Below are 12256 nucleotides of genomic sequence, written 5' to 3'. Positions count from 1 at the left end.
GATTAGGGGACCTAGTGCAGATTAATTTAAGTGAAAAATGCATGACAAAAATATGAGTACCAAAGGCTTTCAGTGCTGACAGTATGACAGCCTGACTTAACAAAGACTCCCTTCCACTACAAACACATGTAAATGCTGGATAAATATTTTAAAACCTTAAAATACGTAGCCTGAAAGAAAGCCAAGACAGTTCCCAGGTGCCAGAAACAAAAAGGAAATTCAAAACCAGAGATGTAAGCTCCAGCTGACATGTGAGGGACCAGGAAAGAATCAGGCCTGGATTCAGGCCCCACGGTAAATTCAGCCTGGAGGCTGTTCCGGCTGGAACTGACACCTCTGCTTAAAACTGGGACTCTCAAAAATCCTTCCAGTACTTGAAAGGAGAACTAAAAGAACTCTGTCTGCTGCCCAGAGAAGCAACTAGGAAGCAAGCTGTAGGAAAAAATATGCGTCCTGTGAAAAGTGCCTAACCCAATCTGGGTATGGGATACGAAGTTCAACTGTCTACATGTTATAAGAATCTCAAGCACAAAATTAACATAATCACTGGTCCATGACCAGTGGAAACCATGGAACCTGGAGAGAAGCAAATACAAGACTGCTCTGTAGGGAATTATCCACAAAAAATTCAGGGTGCATGGGACTCTCACCATAAGAAAAAGTAAAAGCTTACAGTTAAAATTACTATGTGATTAAAAAGTAACAGGTAGGAGCATCAGCTGATACAGCACATGGAAGAATAATCAGCCCAAGAACTGGAAATAATAGAGTAATGTGAAAGACACAGCAAAATACATATGTTTAAAGTGAGGAGATAGAAGAAAGCATAGTGAAAATCAAAATGATAGGACTCAAAAATTTAAGTGAGCGATTGAAAGAATACTCAAAGAGAACTTCAACAACTGAAAAGTATAATCATTAAAATTTTTAAATCAAATTAAATAGCAGATTAGATACACTAAAAAGAACTAGTAGGGGCCGGCACAGTGGCGCAAGCAGTTAAGTGCGCGTGCTCTGCTTCTGCGGCCTGGGATTCGCAGGTTCAGATCCCTGGCGCGCACTGACGCACCACTTGTCAAGCCACGCTGTGGCGGCGTCCCATATAGAGTGGAGGAAGATGGACACGGATGTTAGCCCAGGGCCAATCTTCCTCAGCAAAAAGAGGAGGATTGGCATTGGATATTAGCTCAGGGCTGGTCTTCCTCACAAAACAAAACAAACAAACAAAAAAACAACTAGTGAACTGGTAGATTGATTTGAGAAAATCATCCAGAATAAAACACAGAAAGATAAGAACATAGAAAATATCAGAGTGAGAGACATGAGTGTTGACTAATATATTTGGAATCTGAAATCTAAACCAAATATAAATTCCAGAAGAAAACGGAGAGAAGGGCGTTAGATGAAACTCAAAGAAGCAATGGCTGAGAAATTTCCAAAATTTAAGAAGGCCACTGAGTCCCAAGCAGCATAAAAGAAAAGAAAACAAACAAAAAAGTCACACAGCTTACACACATTGGAGTCAAACTTTTAAACAAAAAAGAAACTCTTAAAAGCTCCTGAAAAGAGAAATAACCTAAAAAGAAATGGCAGTTAGTCTGACCACAGGATTATCATTACCAACAACAGAAGAGTTTCTCTTACACCCAACTAAACTATTGTTCCAGAAAGAGGATGAAATAAAGATATTTTCGAAAATAAGGCTAAAAAAATTCATCATTGACATCTATTGCTGAAAAAACTACTAATTTGATGTATTTCAGAAATAAGCCCAAATTGAACCCCAAAAGAAGTATGAAGAAATGATGAGCAGACAAATAAATAAACGTTGACTTAAAACAACAACAATAATAAATAAGAGCTAACTTGGAAGAGCCAAAGGCAAAATAAATTAATAATAAAAAACAATAACATGGAAAATTGGAGGAGATATCCTAAATCCTTGTATTTGGGGGAAGGAAAACAAGGAAATATTGAATAACTAGTCAAGTATGCATTTTACTGTAACCAGTAAAATATTTGAAATATAAGGCATACTTTCCAGACAATAGAGGGAAGTGGAATAATAGTGTAATGAAAACAAACAATATAATAAAAGGAAGAAATACAGAAAAAGAAATAAAAAAGAAAAAGAAATTCATGGGCAAGGAGTTCTGGAAATCCCCTTTCAGGATCAAATTCTAAATTCATCCCTATCCCCACTGAGGTTGGGCGCCACCTGGTGGTGACTGTCTACTTTGGCTTAGAATTGACTGGGAGATTTCTGAGCGGAGTAACTGAGTGGGGACCCACTTCCTGCCTCCATTCCCTGCCATTTCACCTCAGTCCAGCCCTCTCCCACCGACACAGAAGGTGAGAACTGTAATCCATCTCCTGATTAAGAACAGGTGCTGGGCAGACAATGGGAGCCCGTCACCAAGTGTGTTAGAGCAAAATTCACGTTTGGGCCAGGATTTATTACATTTGAAAAGAATAAAAGCTGAAAATATTGAGCACTCAACTCAAAGAGTTGAAAAATGAACAGAATATGCCAAAGAAAGTAGAAGGAAGGAAATGATAAAGGTAAGTAAGGATTTAATGAATTAGAAAATAAACAATAAAGAAGGTTAACAAAATCTAAGATTTTTTTTAAGGTGAGTAAAATCAACATCTGGCACAGAAAAAGTATATACAATATTAAAAATTTTTAAATGAGGCGTAAATAAATAAATACATTTTTAAATATGTAAGTAATATTATGCCAATAACGTTTAAAATAGATTAAATGGACAACTTGCAAAAGATAATTTTATTACCTTTTTACCATTTAATCATTTTATTTGTTTTTACATATATCAAAATATATACAGAGCTATGCATGTATATGTGATCATAGACATGATTTTTTATGTGGTCTTATATTTGCTTGTCTATGTCTTGACTTACTCCTTCCCCTACATGCACACACATACCCAAAGATACCCTATGTGTATGATAGTATACATATTTACTATGAGTAAAACAAAAGCTATTTAGTTTTCTTCTCGTCATAAGAAGCTCTGGAGACACTCCTCTGCTGCTGGCAAGTATTCTGGCCTTTCTTTCCTGGTCTCAAGATGGCTGCTGCAGCTTCATGCACCAAGCCCATCTCCCCGTCAGGAAGCACAAGAAACGGAGATAAGACAATAGGTAGAATCCTACTTATGTCTCTTCAGCCAGAACTGTGTCACATAGCCATCCCTGGCTGGAAAGTGGCTAGGGAAAAGGGGATTGCGAATGGGCTTGTGTCAACAAATATACATTACCTGCCATACCATGTTCATAAGTTAATTTGTATCCTTCCATAATTTTCATCATGTTCCTATAATCCTATACAGACATATATACACACATATATTCATATACTCACAGTTATAATGAGGCAAGGAAGTACTAGGAGGATACACATGTATTCCTCGCTTCTTCCTTGTGTAGAAGCAGTCCTACCTCTTCCTGCTGATCGGGGTCAAGGTGGCAGCCTTGAGAATGTGCCTAGCAGAACTCCAGCTACAGGGAGTGTAACTGACCACGGGCCCCAGCTGCTGGCTCTGTAATCTGAGGCTGCACTTCCCAGAGGCTGCTCCTGCCAATGATAGGGCACTGCAGGGATACTATGGTGGGCCCTTCTTGAGAGACATGGGACTCCTCTGATGGCTGACTTTGGGTCAAGGGCTCCCCAGTGGCCTTGTTGGAATTTCCTAGGACTACACAGAAGTCTAGGACCCTCCCACCCAACCTTCGTTCCCTCTCCACTTCGTTCAGGGTCAGACTTGCATCACAGTCTGACCACTCTCCCAGCTTCAAATGACTCATTTTCTTTCCTAAGTTTTTGCTCCAATAAAATCCCTACACGTTTAATCCTGTCTTGGTGTCTGCTTCTCAGAGGACCCAGACTAACAGTCAATTACCCCTGTCAATATGGTGACTTACTTCTTGCCTGCTGGAGCCTGGACACAACTGTAACTTGTAGTGCACTGGGAACCCTGCTGAGTCCGCTGGCAAGAGTGCTCCCACTTTGGGGATCAGGACTTTCAACTGTACGAGATGAGACTCACAGGGGCAGGAAGCACAAAATCTACCAGTGGGATCACTCCTGCTTCCACTCCTTGGTTCTCAGACCCATTTGTTCTTCCTACTTGTGACACAGCATCATTTAGAGGTCTATGATTTAATACACACACTACGTGCTGGAAGGTGGCACCCCATTATCACAGAGTATTGCCACTGAGCTAGAGCATCAGCTGCAATTTTAGAAGACTGTTCCACCTTTCCAAGACACCAGCTGCTTCTGGATGGTATAGTATGTGATACAGAAATGGACCCCATTGGGGCCATCCCTGTGGCGTAGCAGTTAAGCGCGCGCACTCCGCTGCGGGCGGACGGGGTTCAGATCCTGGGCGCGCACCAATGCACCGCTTGTCAGGCCATGCTGTGGCGGCGTCCCATATAAAGTGGAGGAAGATGGGCACAGATGCTAGCCCAGGGCCAGTCTTCCTCAGCAAAAAGAGAAGGATTGGCATGGATGTTAGCTCAGGGCTGATCTTCCTCGCAAAGGAAAAAAAAAAAGAAAAGAAATGGATCCCATTACCAAGACCCCACTCCCACACTTCCTTCACTGTTAAGTGGGTCCCCTTGTCAGATACTAAGTTGTGTGGGTTTGCATGCCCATGGATAAGTATTCTGTAAGTTTCTAGATGATGGAGCCTAGATACAGGCTCTGCAGGTGAAAAAGGCAACCCTATACCTAAAACAGGTATCTAGTAGTCAGCCTTCAAAGTGGCCCCCAAAGATTCTCTCCTACTTGTACTGACATCCTTGTGCAGTCTCTTCTGTATTGAAAAGGGCTGACTTGTATAACCAATAGGATTTTGCAAAAATGACATGTGTGACTTCTGAGGCTATGTCATAAAAGGCATGTGGCTTCTACCTTGCCCTCTTTTGGATCACTTGCTCTGGGGGAAGCCAGCCACCGTGTATTAAGACACTTAGGAACCTTACGGACATGTCCATGTGGTGAGGAACTGAGGCCTCCTGCCAAAAGCCAGCATCCAACTGAAACCTCATGCAGACCCCTAGCCAGAACTACCCCACTGAGCAACTGCCAAATTCTTGACCTACGGAAATCACAAGAAGTGGGAAATGATTTTCTTGTATTAAGCCACTTATTTTTGAGGTGATTTATGAAGTATTAGATAAGTGAAATAATTCCCAAATCAGCCTAAAGTCTTGGGCATCATTACCCACCTGACTCCTGAACAAATCATCCTACTTCTTTTTCGACATGGAAGTCAAAATCATTCTAAGAAAGCATCTTTAATGAATTTGAGTATTCTTCATGAATCCTTCATGTCTGGACCATAAAGAAATTACAAAAGAAGGTAATTCAATATCCTGGATTACTGAATAAAAAATAGACATTCTTGGGGCCGGCCCAGTGGTGTAGTGGTTAAGTTTGTGCACTCCGCTTGGGCAACTCAGAGTTCATGGGTTCAGATCCCGGGCACAGACCTATACACCACTCATCAAGCCACGCTGTGGTGGTATCCCACATACAAGGTAGAGGAAGATTGGCACAGATGTTAGCTCAGGGCCAATCTTCTTCACCAAAAAAAAAAATATATGCATTCTTCCCATAGAGTTTTTCAAAATGTAAACATACTAAACCTACTAAAACTAACTACTGGAAAGATAACAATCACAGAGAGAAAAACTGATGCCGTTATTTGCCATCTTCCATCTTGTTTTATTCTTTGGATAAACCTAAGATTCTGTGGGCCACCTGAGGACTGCAAACACTATTGTCCTAGGAGATATCTGATACTTAAAAACTTTTTATGACGATATTAGTAGTGATATTAACAAATGTGATGTTTTGATATTGTGTAATAAAATATGATAACATTTGGAAAATCATCATAACTTAACAAACCATTATTTCCCAAATGACTAATGCATGATGTTACAAAATTATGCATGGGTAAAAGATGCATTAAAAGTGCATGACAGAACAATAGATTTTAGTGTAAAAACTATAAAAAGTTTATTAATATGGTTTTAGATTCCACATTGCAACCAATCTTTAACAAACTCTCACTTTTCAAGTTTTATGTAGCATCAAAGAAAAATATCCGCAATTATCTGAAAAGATTGAAAATATTCCTCTTTTTCCCAATTAAATACCTGAGTGAGGCCAGATTTTCATCATACAATTCAATCAAAACAACATATTGTAACAGATGGAATGCAGAAGCAGAGATGAGAACTAGCTGTCTTCTAGAAGCCAGACATGAGTGAGACCTGCAAAAATGTAAAACAATGTCACACTTTTCACTAATTACTTTTTGTTTTGAGAAATATGGTAATTTTCACAAAAATATGTTATGTTAATATGTAATGGTTTTATTCTTGTTACATTTAAATTAATTGTTTTGATGTTCTTATTTTTAATTCCTAATACAGTATACATTGATAGATTTAACCCACAAAAACAAAAGTTCTTTTGGGAATGGAGGGTCCTCAAAATTTTTAAGAGTGTAAAAGGGTCAGAAGACCAAAGAGTTTGAGAACTGCCTACTTTTTTACAACCCCTTGAAGTCGGAACAATCGTTATCATCCCCATTCTACAGATGAAGACACTAAAGTTTAGAGAAGTTAAGTAATTTGCTCAAAGTTATATAGAAGATGGCAAATAGCAGAGGCAAGACTCAACCCAGACTCCCTGGCTTAAGGGTTCTTCACTACTGCACTACTGCATATTACTGGGGTTCGGTCAGACAGTGCAGCTCTAGGTTGCCTTTATCATCACCCTCAATTTTGCCCACTCTTAGTGCACAGAGTCCCATCCTTGCTCTCCCAGGATTACTGAAGAAGTCAGCGTAATCCCTCCCAGGATAGGACCTCCATGAGTGGAAGCAGGTTGGTGATTGCCAAGGTCAGTACCATGCTGGGTACAGAGAGGAGTGGGAGAAGCAGTCAATTCTCACATACCGTCCAAGTTGTTCTAGGTATATGTCCAGATTCTCCCAGCTCTTAGTCTTGGTTTAACAATGAGGTTGACATTGGAAACAGTAATCTGATCTGAAACCAGGAGCTGATCAGGTTCTTCCTCCCTCGCTCTAGTTCTGCCCTACCCAATATGGTAGACTGTAGACACATGTAGCTATTTAAATTAAATTCAAATTAGTTAAAATGCAATAAATGAAATTTTCAGTTCCTCAGTCTCACTACCACATTTCAGGTGCTCAAGAGTCACGCACCATACAGGTATTGTGCAGATGCAGGGGTCTTTGGAACCCCATGTGGTCTAGTGAGGGACCTGCTGGTTCTGCAGTGAGTTGAACCTGGGCCATTAAACAATGATTATTCCCAAGATGGTGGTGATGGTGGTGGTGGTAGTGAGCGTAATGAAAGGTGCCAAGAACTAGCACCCGCCTTTGGAATCGACAAGTGCTGAGTTTCTCACAGTGCAGCCTATAGATTCTCTGTATCAGATTCCCAGGTGGGCCTCAGCCCTACTAAGCAAGAATCTCTGGGAGCAGGAGTCATGGAATCTGCCTTTTTGATAAGCTCCTCAAGTAATTCTTAAGTACCCCCAAAGTCTAGAAGAACCATGATAGATTAAAACTATGGTAGATTAAAGCTATGGTAACATTAAACACCCACACAAAAGAAGCAAGAAGCTTTGGCTCTCCAGCAAGCTTATAACTCTGAATGTCCTTGCATATTCCCATCCCCAATCCTCTACATTCAGCTCCAATCTTTGGGATTTTGGTCCCAGTATGCAGAGCCTCCAGGTGGGAAGATTCCCCAGCCTCTACAAGGCAACAGGATTCCCAGAGGTTGGGCATACAGCATGTTTCTTCTAGGAAGGGCCTAGGGCCTCACAGGCCTATTAGGGAGAAGGACCAAGTTCCCACTGGACTCCTGTCCCCTGTGGCTACACTAACACATGCCAAGCCCAGCACCAATCCACATTCTGGCCAGGGAGACTTGGCTTTCTCCCATCAGCATTGGGATTTATCATTTCCCAGAACCAAAAACCCTTAAATCTTTCCACGTCCTCTGTAGAGGTACTGACATGGGGCCTCAGCCCTCTCCTGGATTAGTGTTTGCTAGGCTGAGGCCGAGATTTTAAAGAATTTCAGTGGAAAGTCGGTAAGAATCCAATTGTCCGAGGCTCTCCTTTCATTTTCCTTTTTGTTAAGTCTCCTTAGGAATTCTTTGGGGTGTAAACTCCAAGTGGGAGTGACTCAACCAGGTGTATGTTCCCTCTCCCTTAGGAGATGGGCAGGAGACTTGAATGTGGTTCTGAGTGGATGGGGAATCGCATCAATCAGTGTGAGTGGAAAAAAAAAGTTTACGCAGATGGCAAGCTTAGAAGACTCACAGAATTTTCTGAAATTTTCTTCAAAGCGTGCATTTGGGTATTCTCATTTCACAGGATCTTTGCTGCAACATGACTTTCCTTGGCTCGGGATACAGGGTTACAGAGGCCCTTGCTGGGCCCCAGCCAAGGAAGTCAGATCAGCAGAAGTACTGTGTAAGAACACAGTGTCACTTAGAGCACGGGCCTGAAAAAGAGTTCCCAAGGGCAGTCCTATTGCTGGGTTCCAAGCTACGGCCAGGCCAGATCGGGAAGTTCATGACGAGAGAAGACGGAAGACGCTGAACCTCACGGGACCAGGTGACTATAATGCAGGCTGAATATTCTGTAAGCCAAGGCAAGGCTCACACGGGCAGAACTGCTGCTGGGCTCCTGGCCAAGCCCAGCTTCTCGCTGACACTGCCCAGGAAAGCCGTGAATCCTTTCTTCCTGCGAGGACGTGGCCAATTAGGCGTTTATGAAGCACTTGGTGTGTGTAGAGGAGCACGCGTGGTTCTTCAGGAGTGGGGAGTAGGAAATAAATGAAACAGTTCTCTGCCATGAAAGATGTCTATGTTTGATTAGAAGTCAAAAGTGTGGCCATAAGGGAAAAAAATAAGCAAACATAAAATGATGTATTAATGTGGTATGAACACATTAATGTGGTTTAAGGAAAGGCAAAAACAATTTTTTAATGGTGATTATACTTTAAAAGAGGATGATTAAGATCAACACTCTAAAAATTAATTCTTGGCTAACTTGCAAGCTGGGAGCTGGCAAGAGGGGTGTGTGTGTGCATGTGTGTGTGTGTGTGTGTGTGTGTGTGTGTACGCACACATCTCAGAAGCATGAAATCTGACAGCTGAGACACGTCCCTCTCTCCCTCTCTCCTCAGGGTTCATTTCCTTATTATAGATTTTTTTTCTTCCCCTCCCACTCTCTTTCTCCCCTCTCCCTTCATTCTTCTCTTTCCTGTGCCTACTCAGTGGCCTGTGACTTCACTGATAAAAGAGATTGGAAACAGATATTGTCTCCTGACTCTGAATTCTTTCATTGCCCTGCATCTTTCTGCTCCTTCCAATCCTCTACCAAGCCAAACCTCAGCCGTACATCTTGCTCCAATTGTTTGGGATTATTTCCCAGTGTGCAGTGAGGAGAATTCTAGTGCCAGCAATTCCATGCCATTTCTGGATGCGAATAAGTTGGCAGCCAAAGAAATGCAGGCCAATACAACCAAACCTTCCAGGGAGCCGCCACTCTTGGATCACTCCACAGCTCCTACTCACACTTCACCCCTTACTCTTGTTTTCTTCTTCTTTACAATAGCAACAAGTTGTATGTGGATTCCAAGCACAGGCCTGGTGAAGTGTGTTGAGGCCCCTGTCCCTCCTTCTTCCCTGAACCTTTTGCTTCTCCCCAGAACCTCCCTGGCTGGGATGGAGGTGGTTGTTCTTGTGTGAATGAGAGTAAAAGGCAGGTCCAATGTGACCCAGTCTCGGTCAATGGTTTAGAGGGTCTACTCGTCCCTTGGTCTATGTCAGTTAGACCCTATCACAGGGCCTTACTTAGAATCCCTGCTCCTGTTCCCAGTCCATAAATACTAGTCTATCGGTTGTTTGGTGTGGATGCCAATAATTAGCCTTGAGAAAAAGAAGCCCTCATCTCCCAACGCTTGCCAACTTCCGGGAGCATCTGAGAAGTTGTGAAATGTCAGTGGTTATTGTGTCACTGTTGTTAGAGTCTGGGCAGGTAGGTCCACTTGGCCATACTTCCCGGTGCTAATGACGTCAAGGATTCAGTCGCCAAAAGGCCAGCAGGCTTTGCACAAAGAAAAATGTGCTGTGTGGCCCTGACACCCCCATCCTCAGTCAACGGCTGCAGAGTGTGGCCTCAGTCTGGCTGTGGCAGAGTGTAGGCTGGTTTAGGTCATATTCATCCTGGGAGACTTCAAAGGAAACGTCCCACCAAGGCTATCAGCAGCAACAGGAAAAATAAGAGCTAGTGCATTAACATCATAACTGTTTCCTCCTCTTTTCTCTCCAAGCCCTAGCTCTTCACCCACAGATGAGACCCACATCAATGTTACCCCAATCCCTTGGGCAAATGCTCGTTTATTAATTTTCTTACATACATCTGCTTGTTTAAATGGGACCAGGGACAAAAAGCTGCTCCCACGCATACCCACACATAGGCTGTGGGACCTTGGGCAGCTTACGGAGCCTCTCTGAGCCCAAGCTGTCATCCATAAAATGACAAGACTATCCACGTCACAGTCCTACATTGTGACAATCAAGTTAGATACAGGGTGCAAAAGCGCAATGTCAATTGTAAATTGATGTGAAACTGCCGTCATGGTTTCTCAAGTGGATTCTTGCTCCAGAAGGGAAAAGAAGCTCTCTTCAAATGCTTCCTGCTCAGCTTGAAAACTATCCTCTCCAATCCGTGGGGATCAGATTAGCTTGAAAGAGGGCATTGCTGGTGCTTCTAGCCCAGATGTATGCATAATCATTATAATTATCTGGATAAGAACCTACTGAGTCGAAGTCATCAGGAGTGGGCTAGGTGTATATCCTTTTTTAAACTCCTCAGGTAATTCCAAGGGTTAGCCAGGTAGAGAAGCACTGGGCCAGCCTCTCAATAATCCCACACCCCTTAGCCCAGGGCAGAGTTTCTCCAACTTTCCTGATGATGATAATCACTTGTGGTACTTGCTGAAAATACAAATTCCCACACTTCATCAAATCTTAGGGGAAGCAGCCTAGAAAGTAGGTGAATTTATCATCTAGAAGTTGGGAAACAATGCCTAATGTTTCTCAAATGTTTAATGTGCCTAAGAATTACCTGAGAACCTTGTTTTTACAAAATGAAAATGGCCAGGCATGCGCACCCTAACTCTAGAAATTTTTATTTGGGAAATCTAGGCTGAGCTCTGGGATTTTCACTTTTAATTAGCACCCTCAGTTGATCCCCAAGTCTGCTACTCCATGGGAAATGCTGTCTCAAACCTCTGGAATGACCCCAGAGAATGGAGAATGAATGTTAGGTATGCCAGCTCCAGCTCCCATGCCTGGACTGGACACTCTTACTTGAACTTCCTGGTGGCTGTTGAGGAGGGTTGACTATTTCTGAGAAGGGACAATCCTGAGCTGTTCCAAGTCTTGGCAGTGAAAGCTTTAAAGTGGGGCACATGGCAGAAGGTGCAGAGACACGCCAAAAAAACTAGTGTCCAGGGAAGCTGCATTCCTAGGGTTGCTTCCTGAGGCTCCACAATCTTTAAGCTGTAAGCCGACTCACATGTGCAGCTGACACAAGGAAGAGCTCTCTTGCCCTGGCACTGTGAATGTCTACAAGAGCCTGGCCAACTGTCAACACACCTGGGAAGCTAAGTGGGTTTTCCTTTGGCATCAATCCTCTCCGTTCCCTCTCTGCCACCATCTTGGATCCCATGACCACAGTGCCTGCAGACTCATCACCCAAAGTCCACAATGGACAGGGACTTCTCAGGGCACGTGATGAAGTCCTTGCTCAACAGTATTTGTGTCCTCAAACAAGGAGGCATAGGTTATACAAAATGTGATGGGTAGGGGCATTTTCTTCCTTTCTCTAAGTTCTTATCAGCACACAAACGAGAATTTCTGCCTTCTCCAATATCTTGAAGAAAAAACTGCTACTTCCTTGCCACCTCTCATTGGCTTCCCCCTAAGAGATAACAGAGGGTCAGTTTACCATTGTGGGAGGGGGATTCTTGAGGGGCTTCTGCCCTCAGCTGGAGGCATCTATCCAACCAGTAGCTTTACCCCTGTTACTCTGCATCCTGGATGTCCTGTGGCTTGTCTTTTTAATGATATGACTTAAGGTATGGATCCAGAAAAACAG

Source organism: Diceros bicornis, chromosome 20 (assembly GCF_020826845.1).
Source record: "Diceros bicornis minor isolate mBicDic1 chromosome 20, mDicBic1.mat.cur, whole genome shotgun sequence".
NCBI classification, from domain to species: Eukaryota; Metazoa; Chordata; class Mammalia; order Perissodactyla; family Rhinocerotidae; genus Diceros; species Diceros bicornis.
Note: the sequence above shows the minus strand (reverse complement) of the source record.